Raw genomic sequence first — 17,508 nt, 5'->3', positions numbered from 1 at the left:
TGTTTTTGTTGTACGACAGCTGTTGCAACTGTGAAAGCCTCTGTGCGATCTTATGAGATGACTAGCGATTAATGCCTGTTGCAGCCTGTCGCACGACCAAAAGGTCGCAAATGGTCGTACGTCAATTGTGAAAGGGCCTTTACATAATTGCCCGACCGGACGCGACAACCTGATGCGATGACGCAAGCCATCAGCGTGATAATGTAAATACATCCTCATATTACTTCACCCCCCCCCCCAAAAAAAAAGGTTATACTTTGAATGAATGGTAACCCGCTTTGGAACGACATTGACCATGGTTACTTCTGTAGAGCCCGGGTAATACTACTACTTCTACTACTACTACTACTACTACTACTACTACTACTACTACTACTACTACTACTACTACTACTACTATACTACTGCTACTAATGACGATAATAATAATAATAACAACAACATCATCAATAATAATAATGATAATAATAATAATAATAATAATAATAATAATAATAATAATAATGATAGTAATAATGCATCTAAATCTTATTTATCCAGGGTATAGCTACTTTATAGCTCTCATGAACTCTCATGAACAACAAAATTGTTGAGTATTTTAAGTAGTGTTTATTCCAGCATATGCACATAACAAGATTGTATATATTTATAAAGGATTGCCGTGTAAATATGGATGACATAGTGCAAAGAGATTGATTTTGTGATTGATATGAACTTCATTTTCTTGTAAATGTGTGATTTATTGAACTGCTCGTACCAAAGGAAATTAATAAATCCCACCAACTCGAAAGAATACAATGTTTCTTTATCATTTTTGACCTAAAGGTCCTGGTGGGTGTTTCATAAAGCTTTTCGTAAGATACGAATGACTTTACGCACGACTGGTGATCCTTTCTTATGCTATGTGATATCCCTATGTAATTGGTTTATGACCTAAGAACATGTTCCAGTCGTGCGTAAAGTTGTTCGTAACTTTACGAACAGCTTTATGAAACACCCACATGTTCTCGTATTTGATTTTTATATTCCTCAATTCATTAAAACATAGTGATCACTTAGATTTATTGACGAATAATTTCATTTACGCATCAAGATACAAGTACTGAAAGAAAGATCAAGATAATATCATTAAAACAATATCAGAAAAAAAAAAGAAAGACAGACATATCCACACAACCCAAAACAAAACCTATTCCTTTCCCTTCATGTTCGAGAGGGGTGCCTCTATAACATTGTCTAGCTACGTTCATGTCTTTTCTGTATTTATATTCTAATCCAGATATACTTGCAAAACTGTCAAATATTATTTCCAAACGATTCCTTCCATTGTTATTGAAAGATAAGTCCCCCCCCCCCCGCACACACAACTTCATTGCATTTCATGATGAAATCATAATTTATGTATGTACGAAAACAAAAAAAGAAATGACAATGAAAGACAATGAATGAAGCAGGGGTGCGAGAGAGAGAGAGAGGGGGGGGGGGCAGGCAGATAAAAATATAGAGAAAAGGGAAGATAAATATGATAAAGAGAGGAAGAAGAGTTGCGAGAAAGGGGAGGGGGGGTAAAGACAGACAGAAAGAAAGAAAGAAAGAAAGAAAGAAAGAAAGAAAGAAAGAAAGAAAGAAAGAAAGAAAGAAAGAAAGAAAGAAAGAAAGAAAGAAAGAAAGAAAGACGGGCCGATGCGGAGCGAAGAAGTGTTGCGAGAGGGGGGTCAGAGGGGAAGTGGGAAAAAACAGAGAAATAAAGAACGAGAGAGGAAAAAAAGAGAGAAATAAAGAGAAAGGAAGATACGTTTTTACGTGAGGAGTGTTGGTGTGTGTATTATGTGTTCGGGAGTTGGAGAATTAGACGGAAGGGCACACTGAAATAAATGTACACAAAAGGTAAGCCTCTCCTAAAAGTAAGAATGATGCGATCAAAAAAATTTAATAATAGAATTTGAACACGAAATAATAATAATAATATTATAGGGTATGTATATTGCGCACATATCCACCTTGTTAGGTGCTCAAGGCGCTCCTATTTTACCCGGCTAAGCTAGGCGTTCATGGCGCACACAGCTTTTAAAGGAATTACTTCCTACCGGTACCCATTTACCTCACCTGGGTTGAGTGCAGCACACTGTGGATCAGTTTCTTGCTGAAGGAAATTACGCAATGGCTGGGATTCGAACCCACGACCCTCTGTTTCAAAGTCCGAAGACTAATCCACTGGGCCACAACGCTCCATAATACATAAATATTAGTAACAGAGCACATTTTACATCTTTTTTTGACATTTATCAATTACGAATTGAAAAATTGTTAAAAATTTGAATATTTTCAAATTTGTCTTTAGACATGTCTTATTCCAAAATGAGCTTGATCCAAAATAACATAATAACAGTATAACTCTGTTATTAATCTCCAAATTTGCACTGATGGCGTGAACTTGTATCCACAACAAGTACTTTACAATCTGAATGCACAACTTCAGGAGAAGTGGTAAAATTGACCATTCTTAAATCATAATAGTGGATTTAGCTCCTTTTGGAATGAAACTGTTTTGGATTTAGCTCCTTTTGGAATAAAGCTGAAATTTGTAATCAATTTTTGCCAACCTTCCTCAAAATGTTTTCAAATGCGATATAGTGCCTCTATCGTGTATTTTATTCCTACGTCTAAGAAACATATATTTACATTTAAAATCAATTTTGGTCAAAAGTGGATTTAGCCCCCATCGGAATGAAATACTTTAATTTACAAATTGAATTATAAGCTTTTGATTAAATTATTATTGACAAATGAACGTCAGTGTTATTTTCAATGAAAGAGGAGACGACATTGCTGAAATTAATTTTGTCGTCACTCTAGCTTTGGAGGGCGCTATTTCTCTATGCCATCAGGGGGGTGAAACTCCGCTTCTGCATCCGGTTAGACATGGGGAAATTTTGGAAGGTCAAAAGTGCACACTGCTCCCATTTTTCGCGTACAAGCCTATGGACACCGCAACTTCATGGCACACCAGCGAAACGGAGGCGTGGTCATAATTGGCCTGCGCGCACAGCGTAAAGATATGCAAATAAGTATATTGTTACTAATTAGCATAATGCGCGACGTGATTGATTATAGAGTTGCGTCTTTGGTAAATAATATTAATAAAGTAGATTATGTCATTCATTCCCCCGTTCACCCCCGGTATTCAGTTGTTAATTCATCTTTCCTTGTTTACATATTTTCCTGTCGCGATTATTACTACATCAATTAATAAAATTATTTATTTGCTATAGCTATTTCCCTTGAAGAAATGTGGAAGCTTACAAGGAATTCATTAATAGAATTGAACTTAGGGATCTGCTTGCTCGATCTATTCATGCAGTCATCACTGCATATTATTTTCATTACACATCATTAATAGCCATAATTATTTATATGTTTGGGTTCTTTTTTAGGGGGGGGGTAAATACTTAAAATGATCAGAGAAATCTGAGCAAGAGAGCAAAGCAATTTAGAAGGCCATTTTGTCTTTATTTTGAAATTGAAATGAACAATCTGGTGCAAATCTTATAAAGATAAAAAAAAAAAAATTCTGAGTTTGGGATGGGAGCAAAATTAAGACAGCCCAATACCCCCCCTCCCCCCGCATGAATTCACTCTCATCAAGGCTATCTTAAAAAGGTCACTTCCAAACAAGATGAAATTTTATTTGTACCTGCCCGCCCCAAAATCTATCCATCGATCCCACCCTTCCCCCCTCTCTCTTCCACACACACACATACATGTACCACATAATCATGCGAGCAAACAATTATTCTCATATCATTTTTATCCCACTCTTAAATCAAACTCATTTATCTCTTTAGGAAGAATATCTAATTTGGCTGCACCTGATCTTAAAATGTCACAGTATGCCATATTTTTATGGGCTATCTTGCCATGCATGCATGGTATTTTGATACTTTATGTTATACTCTTACCTGTTGTACTAGTATTATACCCATAGATACCTGACAAACACAATCAATCAATCAGTAGCACCATCATATTCCAGTCATATAGAAGTATTCTTCATTATCATCATTACCTACATCACAACACAGTTTGGTAGCAATAACATCATTATCACATATCTTTCACGCAATGTGAATAAATAAATCACGAATATCAAGATTAGAAAGTATATTTCAAATTAAAATATTTATTAAGGAATCAATTTCTGAATATGTGATCAAAATATTCCTATCCTCTTTTTCTCGCCAAAGCATCACATTACATCAGCAAAATGCATATAATGAATGCAACAGAAATTGCAAGGCTGTTACAAGGGAGGGGATGTAATTTTTTTGGTAAAATCTAGAGAAAACAAATTTAAAAAAATCACTTTCATAGGTATTGATAAGCCTTATATAGTCAATATAAGGGGACATCAAGGATGTCATTAAAAAAATTAACGATATACCTCTCTCTCAAAGTCGGTTACTCAAATATCAAGTAATTTTTTTTCAGCATTTGCTGACAAGAAATAGCGTGCTAATCTAACTGAGGGCACTTCACAAAAAAGGGAGCACATTGCCACATTTCTCTGAAGAGTGCCTTCCCAAATCTGCACATTAGTAAATTAGTAACAAAATTGCTTATTGTCTATTGTTGTGAAGTGCTGCTAGAGCTGTGTTCTATTTCCAACAATTTTTTTTTCATTTGAAGAGCTAATTTAGTTCATAATACGGGACATGAACAATACAGTGCTACAAGAACAAAAAGAGATTAAAAACGAACAAAACAGTGCAACTTTTCACTTCCCCCAAAAATAAATTCAACAGCTTAATGTCCAGCACTACAGATCCTTGTTTCATAAAGACGTCAATTATGGTAAATTTGCCCCAATTGTAACTAGCAACTAGCATGGGAACCTCAATGTTGATCTGTTACTTTAATGTTTCCATGGTAATTACCAGAATGGCAAAGAGTTAGAGTAGTGGTTAGACTTAATGAAATGGGGTCCAGGAGTGAGAGTGATTTTGTTCTGTCACCTTGTTTTTTTTAGTATGCACATTTTCAATGAAAATTTCTTATTGTCTTATGTATGTCTGTAGGCATGTACATAGCCCAGAACTCAGTAAAGACCCATTCTGAATTGATTATATTACCAGAATACAACTTATCCCTTTCAAACTACTTATATCATTAACAGTTCTTTCACTACAACTACATGTAGATGATTATAACATTAATAAAGGGTGGGTAGGTGTGCCCTTTGGTAAAATATTTCAATCTTGTGTGAAACCTATGGACCTAAATATCAATACTCCAATTTTTTTTCTACAGATGTGTAGTCCAAGCAACATTCAATATGTATTGACATGTTTATTCAAATTCATTCAATTTTTAAAATGTGTACTTGTGATGAAGTAGCTACTTGTTATGAACTTGGCCTCCATATTTCTTCTTATAATCTGCCCTGGTGATACTCAAACTGCCTGCGGAACCTGCATGGTAAACACAAAAAAGAAAAGAACAAAATGAGCTGCTGATATAAATTATTCTTACTCATCTAGTTCAGTTTATTAAGAAGTTTTAAACTTTTAATTAGGCCCTAATCTTCCATGCAATATTGTTTAGATAATGCACATGTAGTAATCTATATAGCCAGATAAAAATCATAGATCACTATTTATAAAGCATTATTCATAGAACTTTTTTGATTAAGTGTGTAAACTCATTCAAATATGTATCATAAAATTACTCTCAATATTTTGTCCTCTTTTATTTCTGTCTACAAAGTAACTGAGTTTTAAAGTGATATCACATATGACTCATGTAGATAAGATAAGAGACATGGACAATAAGTATGCATTGATGAGAATGGAAATACTGGTGAATCTGAATCCAAAAAAATATTTACTCACAGCGGAGCTTTACTTGCTATAGCCCTCCCCCCCCCAATAAAAAAGAAATAGGAGGCCTTTTTTTAACGAAAACAAGCATACCTTACAAGTTTTCAGTTCAAATATCCTGTTCCTCATCAGACTGTAACTCTTGGTGATGTGTAAATGGTAGTTGACTTTGTACTTCTGACTGGGCTGGGACTGCTAAGAACTTGATCCCATTGGATCTGCAATTCAAAATACACACAATACATGTACTTTACAGTTTAGAATTTTAGAGGTGATAAACAAAATTCCTCTTTTAAAACAATATTTTCAAAATTTCCAGCTAGTCCTATCCTAAGCCTATGAATATTCCCAACTAGAAAAAAAGCTGGTCTTGACCGAAAACTTCCTTCTCTATGTATTATGTTCCACTGACGAAATAGGCATAGGCCTACCTGGCTCTGTTTCGACTGACCATCTTCATTGTCAATAAGAGTCAGTAAATGGTTCAAGCATATACGTGGCCTACTATAGCGAGGCCTTTTGTCAATCTTATACACCAAGCCAGCTTTGACAGATGTAGGATAATTATTATTTGTGTGATAAATTAGCTCTCGCTCATTCGTTGTTTTTTTTTTTTAAATCGTCTAGATCTATAAACATGTGAATCTCTACATCTTAGTGAGTTCCTCTTTAAGTTTGATTTTTAAAAAAAGTTAGCTTGCTCGAAAGTTTAAATGACCCTTTGCCTTTCACCATAAATATGGTCAAGTGAGGAGGACAATAAAGATAAATCAATTGGATCAGCCCTCTCTCTACTTATAGTATACTTATAAAATTCAGAATGGGGCACTTTAAATTTTGTCACCCCTTCCCATAAGAAAATTGCACTCATGGTATACGATAACTGAGCAGTTTGAAACCTGACAAAGAAATGTTGTCCCCAAAAAATAAGAATCATTTAACTCCGTTATATAATTTTAGTCCAACGGTCCAGGCAGGGACTAGAATAAAGTTAATTTAAATCTTCGTAGAAAAAGTCAAACCAGACAGATCTAGAATTTCATTTTTAGAAATCAAGATCTAAGTTAGACCTATCCTAGGGCCTTACTTTTTAGTAAAAAAAGACTAATGTTAAAATCTGTCTCAAACCATTCCACCAGTGGGCAGTGGTAAATCTACCGATATCAATAATCATTCCAAATAGATCTAAAGTTAGGCCCCAGTTCATTTAAATAATTGATTTAAAATTAATTTCTTTTTAAATGCAGAGAATTATATTGATTCATATAAAGATGGAATAGCGGTGTCAAAAAATCAGTAGGCTCAGGCCCAACTTTAAACTTCAACTCAAGCTTGTCACTGTCAGTGACATTAATTCCCAACACCTAATGACCTAGCCTACATCGCCATCGGCAATTTTACAGCCGGCTGGCACCGGCGGTATCAATGCCCATTTCCCACTCTGAGTCTGACTATATTATTTGGCTTAGATTTAATGCAGCTTTGCCGTTACTGAACAAGTCCACATCTACCCCTGATATATGACAATGTACTGAAATACAGATTTAATAAGGACGGACATGAAGCATTCTAATTAACCAACTTAGTTCTACGAAAAACTATTATTTTCTGAGAAAATATGTCAGTCAGATCCGGATTCAGATCTCAGTAACTTAATGGAAATATGGAAATTGTGGTTTCCGTAGTAAACTACACAAAGTACGGTACGGTACATAAGGCCCTGACTGCGACGCCGAACCCCAGCAGCAAACACATTACAATTACAACCGAGATCAAAGCACGAAATTGAACTTAACTTACTTTTATTTGTATGGAATGCCATTACTTTGATGTAGATGTTCCCTCATCATTTTCTGCTCAACTGAATTTCACTCAGAAATCATGATTCCGGATACTAATTCTATAAACAGATAATTAGTCTTGCTATTGTATTTCAAATGTTGAATTTCGCAGAGTAAAAAAGAACGACACCTCGCACAGATATCGTAGGGAATTGTGGGAAGGAAAAAAATGTTTAATGCATAAGGACATGAATAAAACATTAGCGTTTTATCCAATCGTACAAGTGCATTATGCGTATTTTGACGTCATTACTCATGAATTAAACATTGACCTTCCAAAATCAACCTTCAAATTGGCCAAATGGCAGCCATGTTTGTTATGTACAAAACCTATGGAAAATCAAAAACGCGCGAAAAGAGTTCCCTCTCTAGCTCCCTTCGGGAGCTTACGTATACGTAAGATCGTATCTCTGTGTATGCCATTCAGTGTCGCATGGATCATCAGTACCTGCAGGCATGTCATGATAGTCCCGACGGTATTATATTGAGCATATAGAAGTGTTCTTGGCAAATTCAAATGCTATGTTAGGAAATCACCCTAAATCGTATTGCTACCAGAAGAGAGGGTGAAATCGGAAAAATCATTACAGATCAAGGCCGCTTCAAGTAAATAAGTTGAACTGACTTTAAAAATCTAATCTAATCGGGAATCAAGACTGCTAATCCTTTAGAGTTTCGCTTGATAACACAACGAATATGCAAGGAAGGTGCAAACGAGAGAGTTGATGACAATATACGAAATAAAATACCCTCCTGGACTGTAAACGTGGCATAAAACATGCGCATACATTCGTATTTCATAAGCTTCGTTATTCCGAAGGTTCGTTAGTCCGAAGGTTCGTTAATCCGAAAACGAAATAAGGTTCGTTAATCCGAAGGTTCGTTAGTCTGAAAACGAAATAAGGCTCGTTAATCCGAAAATTAAATAAGGTTTGTATTTCCGAAAATGATATTAATTCATTTTGGTAAAAAGAAAGGTGTTGTTGTCCTTACAAGATAACATGATATTATGCAATGATAAAATAACGAACGATGATACATGTGTGTTGTTGTTGCCAAACATGTATTGCATTAAGTATAGGCGGCCGGATCAAGCATACGCTTAATTTCGATTTAGTCTGAGCAATTGCTGCCCAGGCAAATGGTTTGAAGATGCAGGGGATTAATTAATTTATTTATTTATTCAAATATATTTATTCAGGATGACAAGATCAGTTAAAAACTATTTTACATCATGGTCCTGACATTAAAAAACATAAATACATGTAAAGAATAATATATTTAAGATGAGATAAAAAGCAAAGTAATATCTAAAAAATGTGCTTAAAATGATATAATGCAATACAATAAAATTTACAAAATGTTTTACAAAGAAATAAATTAAATGTGATTAAATATAAGTATTTAACAGCGAATTAAAGTACAATATTCAGAGACAAAGTATATGAATTAATGGTTACAGAACTATATAAAAATCGATAAAAATAAGGATAATAAAAAATATTCAGAAGTTGAACACTGATATGCGATAGAAATTTTAAAAAGTGGTATAATTTACATAAAAGTATGAGAATACATAAAAAATTGTGTTTCATGTATCTAAAAAGCAAACTGAATTATAAATAAAAAAAAAATGATACATAATAAATTGTAATGAATTGCTACAAAGATATAGGTACTATAAAAAAAGAAAACAATGTTTGGATCGAAGTGTATTTGAACAAAATGGTATATAAAATGAACATAAGACTGCATATTGGGGTTTGTGTTACAATTTCTATCATTAAACAATTAAAACTCTCAGGTAATAAAGTACATATGAATTGCACATCAGGGTTTTAGAATTAATTTCTTGTATTTAAGTTTAAAATTATCGAGTGATGTTGCATTTTGGAGACTGGGTGGAAGCTCGTTCCATATTTTAGCACCAGCATATTTAAATGACTATTTGAATAATTCTAGCTTAGGTTTAGGGATTATTACATTTAAAGAATCGGCGTTTCTTGTGTTAAATCCATGGCGGTCACAATACATCTCAATTTCATTACATAATCGTCCAGGAGCAGTGTCATTAATGCATTTGTACATAAGTATTGCAAGGAAGTAGTTGCGTCTTTGTTCAATGTTTGGCCACGACAAGTCCGTCATTAACTTGGTTCCATTGTATTTCTCATAATCAACGTTTTTCGTTACTATTCGTGCTGCTCTTGTCTGTGTTCTCAACAATTTCTTTTTGTACACTTCTGGGCAATTACCCCATACAGAGCATGCATAATCATAGCATGGTTGAATTGTGGATTTATACAATATGTTCAATAAGTTAGAGTTAACAAATTTACTAAGTTTGGCAAGAATATGGACTTTGTATGCGATAGATTTACATAGAATATTAGTGTGAGCATTTCATTTCAACTTATCATCAATCATGAGTCCAAGATATTTTATGTTATTGACTTGCTTAATCTTGTGCCCTTCAATATAAATGTTGAGTTCATTTAAGGATTTTGATTTTAATAGCATCACCTTAGTTTTATCTTTATTAATTCGAAGTCTGTTATTAACATACCATTTATTGATTTCAACCATGTTTGCCTGTAATTTTGTATTTGCATCAGTATTATCTTTTCCACTAACATAAACCATAACATCATCAGCGAATATATTGCATGAACCATTTGTAACATATTCCGAAATATCATTAATAAAGATGAGGAAAAGGGTGGGGCCAAGGGCACTACCCTGAGGAATACCTATTGTGAGGTTCCTCATCTGTGATCGTTTACCTTGATGCTGTACAGTTTGCTTTCTATTAGCAATATAACTCTGAAACCATTTAAGCTGATTGCTACGTATTCCATACTTCTCTAATTTATAAATCAGTAAATCATAATCGATGCAATCAAAGCATTTGGAAATATCTTAGAAGCAAGCAGCTACTTTTTCACTTTCATTTATGGCTTCATAAAAATCATCAAGTATGCGGTGGAGACTAGTACAGGTAGAGTGATTAGATAAAAAGGCTGATTGATCGACATTGATCATGTCATTTTCATTTAAGTATTTCATTAGTTGGGATTGAACCTCTTTTTCGATGATCTTAGCAACATGGCTAACAACAGAAATAGGCCTGTAATTATTTTTATCTTTTTTTGAACCCTTGCCTTTATAAACCGGGGTTGTTCGTGCTATTTTCCAGTCGTCGGGTATTTCGCCAGAAGATAAACTTTTATTGTAGATTAGGGTTAGAGAGTCACATATGAATGGTGCTGCGATATTTAATAATTTTGTATCTAGGCCTAAAACATCCACCTTACTGATTTTGTCAAGGTGAGTAAGATGTTTTAAGATTTTGTTTATCTCAACATTTCTAAATTCAAAAGAATAAACACATTCAGGATGTTTCCATTCAAATTTTTTTTCAGAAAAAGTATTTGCTATCATTTTACCAATACTTGCAAAATGATTGTTCATTTCATCACAGTCAACCTCACATGTGTTATTCTCATATTTATTGTTGCCTGTGACAGCGTGTAACTCATTCCATAGTTTCTTAGGATCATTATTATATTCACAGGATATATTATTGTAGTATTCTTTTTTCTTTTCTCTTATCATGCAAGTAATTTTATTTCTTATTCTCCGATATTCATTCAGGGTTTCTGGACATTTAGAAGTATCAAATTTATGTTTTAAATAATCTCTCCTATGAATAAGATTAACGATGTCTGGGGTTATCCAGGGATTAAATCGCTTTTTCATTCTTGCTTCTTTCATTGGAGCAAATTCATTGCTTATTTCTAAAAGAGCATCCTTCCATTTTATCCATGCTGTCTGAACAGACAAGTCCTTTAATATATTATTACCGATAACATCGAAACACTTTGTATTTTTCAACCTTTCGATAAAATCAGATTCATTAAATTTTTTATAATCTCGAAAACGCCTGACGGTATGATCCTTTGTTTGTTTCTTAAAATTGACACATGTATATACCAGGTAATGGTCACTAAGTGAAATGTTTGCTACATCACACATACTATGTTTATTTGGAATCGAACTCAGAATATGATCAATGCATTTTGATGACGTAAGAGTTACCCTTGTTGGTTTATCAACCAGTTGGGTGAGGAGAAATAAGTTTTCAATATTAGCGATAAGATTATTGGGTTGTAAATCATTATTTCTATAATCAATATTTGTATCACCAAGAAGAATCAGTTCTTCATTCACATTTCTTATTTTCTCTATTGTATCTGGTATTTTTTCTGAGTATATATCGTCTGCATCAGGAGGCCTATATAGACAACCGACAATTAATTTAACATCCTTGTTAGGAGAAAATTCGATCCAAGTTGCTTCTAATGAGTTATCAATAAGATCACACCTTAGAGTATACTCAATGTTACGGTTGATATACATGCAAACACCACCTCCTCTTCTCCCGTCTGGTCTATCATGTCTTGTAAGATCGTAACCTGGTACTGAAACAAGACTATTCGATATAGATCCATTCAACCACGTCTCACTTATGCACAGGAATAGATAACATTACGTTATTCCCATATCCTGTCCATATCTTAATATAATAGTTTTTTTTTTTTTGGGGGGGTGGAGCAGTTGGTATCTTACTTTAGCGTGAAACTGACCTAAAATATATACAGTATCTAAAGTAAGATATCCCTCATTAAAATCGACTCAAAGTGATGATATGTTTTAGTTTGCTGACTTGAGGTCAATAATGGTGGTGTTCATCTTACCTCAAGTTATCATGGCTCACTTTGTGGATTTTCAGGACTAGATAAGATTACCTTATTCCAATATCCTATCCATATCTTAATATAATCTTCTTTTTTTTTTTGGGGGGGGGTAGAGCAGTTGGTATCTTACTTTAGCAGAAAGCTGAAAATAAAACAACCTCTGCCGTGTGACTGTATACCTTATTAAAATCGAATCAAAGTAATGATATGTTTTATGTTGCTTACCTGAGGTCAATAAAGGTGGTATTTACCTTACCTGAAGTTATTATGGCTCACTTTGTGGATTTTCAGGACTAGATAACATTACTTTATTCCATATCCTGTCTAGGTATTTTTTTTGGTGGGGGGAAAGCAGTTCATATTATGTTTTGCATAAAACTGAAAATAAAACAACCTCTTATAATCGACTTATAATCGACTGAGAGTGATGACATGGTTTTGTAAGATGACTTGAGGTTTATTTGGGTAGTATTAACTTAATTTGAAGTTATGGCTAACTAAATGAGTTTTCATTTAAGTACATTACTTCTAGGGACATTTAATTTAGCCTGACATGTATCATACTACCTCATGCCATTTTGTTTTTGTTTGATGATGAGATTCAAACCTATAATCTAAGTGTGATTGTACTGGTGGGCTCTTTTGCCTAAAAGTGCATTGTTTCCTGCTTGGGTTTCTTTTCCTCCATATATCTGACAAATCACATTTCTTAAGAAACAGGTCCAAGCTACTTGAAAACCTAGTCTGTGAGTGAGTTTTAGGTCCCATGTAACCAAAAGACTCATTTAAAATTATATTGAAATCCCTTCCTAAAATTACAGAATAATTACAAGAGTAAAGATGTGATTTTTTCCCCAAGAATTCTATTTGCTTCCGTATTCTATCTCTTGTTGGATAATAAAGATTACCTAATAACATTTGGGAGACAAATATACACCCTTTACGAAAAAGTATAAGGACCTTCATCGTCTAATTCGAATTTGTCTATTTTGATATTTATTTTGTCTATTGATTGTCTACTTTGATATCTATACTTTATACGATTGAGTTAATTTTTTTTTTTTTTTGGGCCGCCGAACAGGGGGAGTACGCCCAGTGGTTGGCACACACACACACACATACACACACACATATACACACACAAACATTTTGAAGAAAATATGGGGGATGGGCGGGGGGGGGGGGATGGGGGAACAGCAGCGCGCCCCACAAAGACACAAACCCTACCAGAAGTAGGCCTACGCCACTGTCAGTACACCTTATTGGATGTTAAATTGACGAATCTTGGAAAATAAGCGTCGAACCATAATATAACACCACAGTTTGAACAACAAAAACAAAACCAAACAATTTTAGAGCATTGTTATAATTATTATTTTACTTATTTATTTATTCCTGCTCAAAGACTACACAATTGGGCGATTCCACACTAGAACTTCAAAAATATCATAAATTTCATCATGCTTTCAATAAGTCATAAGTGGTGTAATATTTTACTATGATACCTAAATTTTATGAAAATAATGAGTTTTAACCAAAAGTGAAGTCAGATATAGTTTTTTTTTTTTTTGGGGGGGGGGGGAACAATTGAATTTTCAATTTTCAATAATTTTGCTAATTAAATAGTCAAGTACAAACACTGCCTGAAACAATTATTGGCAAAGCACGAGAAGATTGAAAATATTGCAGGTCAATGGAATAATGTATCACTGAATGTTCCAAATAATATCTACAACATTTTCATGATCCATAATAGGGGCAGCTCTGATTTTTGCGAATCTATTTTTGGCAATGTCCCGTACGACACATGAAAGTGCAAAAGTTTTTCCTACAATTTTATTTTTGATGATGCAATTTCACAAAATCAGTTTCTCTATCTTTGACCCATGGGTGATCGATTTATCCCATAAGGATCTAATTACTGCCCTTCATTTTTCAATAATTGTCCTATTAATAGTTGTCCCGTACGACACACAATATATAATTCATTTAATTACAGGATTTGGATTCAGAAACTATGAATAGTAGACTTATCTTAATTCAAGTAATTGATTTGACATAAAGTGAACTGAAAAAGTACTTTTTTTTTATCTCCATAGAACATGAAATAGGTGATTCTAACCATTTTAATTGATTTCAAGTAGGCGTATGCTTTTGTGAATCCCTCCAGCTAAACTGGTGATTTTCACTGGTCAGAGCAGATTAATTTCTTTGTCATTGAGCATGAAAAGAAAACCTATATAACTGATTCACCCTAGCCTGGAAGATGACTTCCTCTTGCATGCTAATATGGAATTATTATAAGATGTAAAAAAAAACTTACTTTTTTATATACAGTATTGAAACTCCTTACTTTTTTCAAATTGTAAAAAAAATCTGGAAAATAAGACAAACCATATGGTTTCATGAAATGCAGAAAGGTTTGAAAAGTAGAACCGCATTTCTTTAGAAAACAAATATTTTGTGGAATTACAAGTGACAGTTGTGATATATATCATGTATATATACATTTTATATGAAAAATTATAACATTTTAGCCCCATAATTTACACAAACAGTTTCATTCATTCATTGTTTAAATAGCTAGTGTATTGGAAATCATCAATTAATTCACTAAATATAACTTCACATAAAACCTCAAGTTTTTCAGCTCGTAAAAATGCTGTGAACTCTTGTCCATTTCCCATCATGAAAAAATGATAACATATTGCTCAGTTGTATATATTGAGGTTACTTAATTATATTGTCCTGAATGACTACTTATTAAAAGACGTTTCATGAAAAAGGAAGAATTTAGGGGCAATGCTCCCCTTCTGATTGATAAAAAGTTCATTGTTTTATTCAGGCTGCCGAGTACAACCCGCAAGTGTCTGTACAACACACAAGTGTCCCGTACGACACACAAGTGTCCCGTACGACACACAAGTGTCCCGTACGACACGAAAGTGTCCTGTACGACACGAAAGTGTCCCGTACGACACATTACTTTGTTTATGATAATTGACATAAATATTCAGCCAATAGCGGTTTCTAACATAATGAATGCCTTTAGTTTGATAGGATTGTCATTATCATCAGCCAAATAAAGTGATTGAAGAAGTCAAAGAGACATAAAGTAAGAAAGTTTGGCTTCAATTTAGAGATGTCCCGTACGCCACAATGTTCTCGAAAATTGCAATTGCTTTATGTATTCTTGAATGTTTATTTTGCTTTCTTTCATAGATGTGTTTGTTCTTGGGTAATTGAATATCAATTTGAGTTCAGTTTCTATGAAAATTATCTGTCCAACTCACAGACTTTAGAGTACAAACTTGAGGTTTCTAGAAAAGCCACTTTTTCTGCGTCCGTACGTACGACACATTACTATTTTAAATTTGTATTATACAGGATGTGAATTTAAGTCATGTTAAGTCTTGGTTTTTCTAACACTCTGGTAGTACTTGATGATCACCTTTAGTGACTGGAATATTTTTTGTTTTTCTTGTCAAAAAACTGTCAAATGTTCTCTAAATGTCCCGTTCGACACGTATGGAATCACCTAATTACTCAAAATCGGCTCTCGCTCCGCAGAGTACGCAGTAGGTCTATGCACGTACGTTTAGTGGCTGTTCTAATAAGCGACCACAACCCCACATTAATCGCTCTGCGTGAAACATTACAATGACAAATCTAGACTCATTATTTTGTTATTAAGGAATTATAATTAATACAGGAAACGCAAATAGAGATGAATAAACAAGCAATAACTCAAACCAGTTGAACAGTTATCAAGAAAACAGACAACATGTTAAAAAAATCAACTGAAAGAAACTGCAATCGTGATATAGCACTCCGTTGCCGCCCGCAGTACACTCTCCGAGCTCAAAAAAATTTCTAAGTTCTGAACATGACCTTGAGTCAATGGCTTCAAGTCGGTTGACTGAGGGTCGACTTTCAGGTGTGTATCTCCATTGCTGCATATATATATATATATATATATATATATATATATATATATATATATATATATATATATATATTTATTTATACATCGGAGCTCGGAGAGTGTAAATATCAAATCCCTTTCATCTGTAGATTTTGGTTTTTTTTAATACTTTTTTTTATATTGTTGACAAAATTTTCCGATCATAAGCAACATGAAATTTATTGATTTCAATCAGTAAAAATAAATATTAACCGGTATGATACAATTATGAATTTTGGCTAGAAATAGAATTTGCATTGGATTTGTTCATGAAATCACATTTTAAAGCAATTCTGACATGTACTTACATAACGTTGCATAATTTCACAACCGGGTACCCCGGTGTCACAAATTTGTCTGAAAACTCATGAAACTTGAAAAAAAAGTCATGACGCGGCACCACGTTTCACATTGTGGATTTATCGCGAAAAAATGCTGCGCCCACCGCTCTTTTAGGGTTTATTCAGACTTCACATCATGATGGGTTTTACTGATATTCATTCTGCAACCCATATTTTAAAGACTATCCATCATTTTTTAATCATTATATATATGACATTGATGTTTACCTGTGGCTGCATGTTAGTCTCTGTATTTCTACAACTGTTCAAAGTTCTAAAACAGACCATGAATTTATCCAATAATAAATCAAGTATCTCCAAAATTACATTTAATAATGTTATTGTTGATGATATGGTGACAACCTTTCAAATATTTTTAATAACCATTTCTCTTCCATTGTCGCAAATCTGGCTAAAGATATTCCTCCCGCGACGAAAAGTTTTTCGGACTATCTCGGCCCGCCTAACCCAAGTTCAATATTTTTTGCTCCAACATATAATCAAGAAGTTATTGATATCGTATCTGGTTTAAAAAATAAAAAAGCCCTGGCTTTGATGAAATTAATAATTTTATTTTGAAATCCGTAATAAATTCTATTGTTTCCCCACTGGTGCACATATTCAACCTTTCCTTAGAAAATGGTACAGTTCCAAATCAAATGAAGATAGCCAAGGTAATCCCTTTATTTAAAAAAGGTGATAAGTTGGATGTCGGTAATTACCGACCTA

At 33.8% G+C, this 17,508-nt stretch overlaps 1 long non-coding RNA gene across 1 annotated transcript; it reads right to left on the bottom strand.

Moving 5' to 3' along the window:
* Positions 1 to 5,382: 5,382 nt before the first annotated feature.
* LOC135155669 (uncharacterized) lies at positions 5,383 to 7,856 on the bottom strand. Its single transcript, XR_010294839.1, has 3 exons — positions 7,677 to 7,856; positions 5,970 to 6,094; positions 5,383 to 5,468 (listed from the first exon to the last, which is right to left on the bottom strand). It is a non-coding gene; the product is annotated as an uncharacterized LOC135155669 (long non-coding RNA).
* Positions 7,857 to 17,508: the final 9,652 nt, after the last annotated feature.

The sequence above is a fragment of the Lytechinus pictus genome, chromosome 1 (genome assembly GCF_037042905.1).
Source record: "Lytechinus pictus isolate F3 Inbred chromosome 1, Lp3.0, whole genome shotgun sequence".
NCBI lineage: Eukaryota > Metazoa > Echinodermata > Echinoidea > Temnopleuroida > Toxopneustidae > Lytechinus > Lytechinus pictus.
This window is presented reverse-complemented; position numbering and strand designations above follow the sequence as displayed.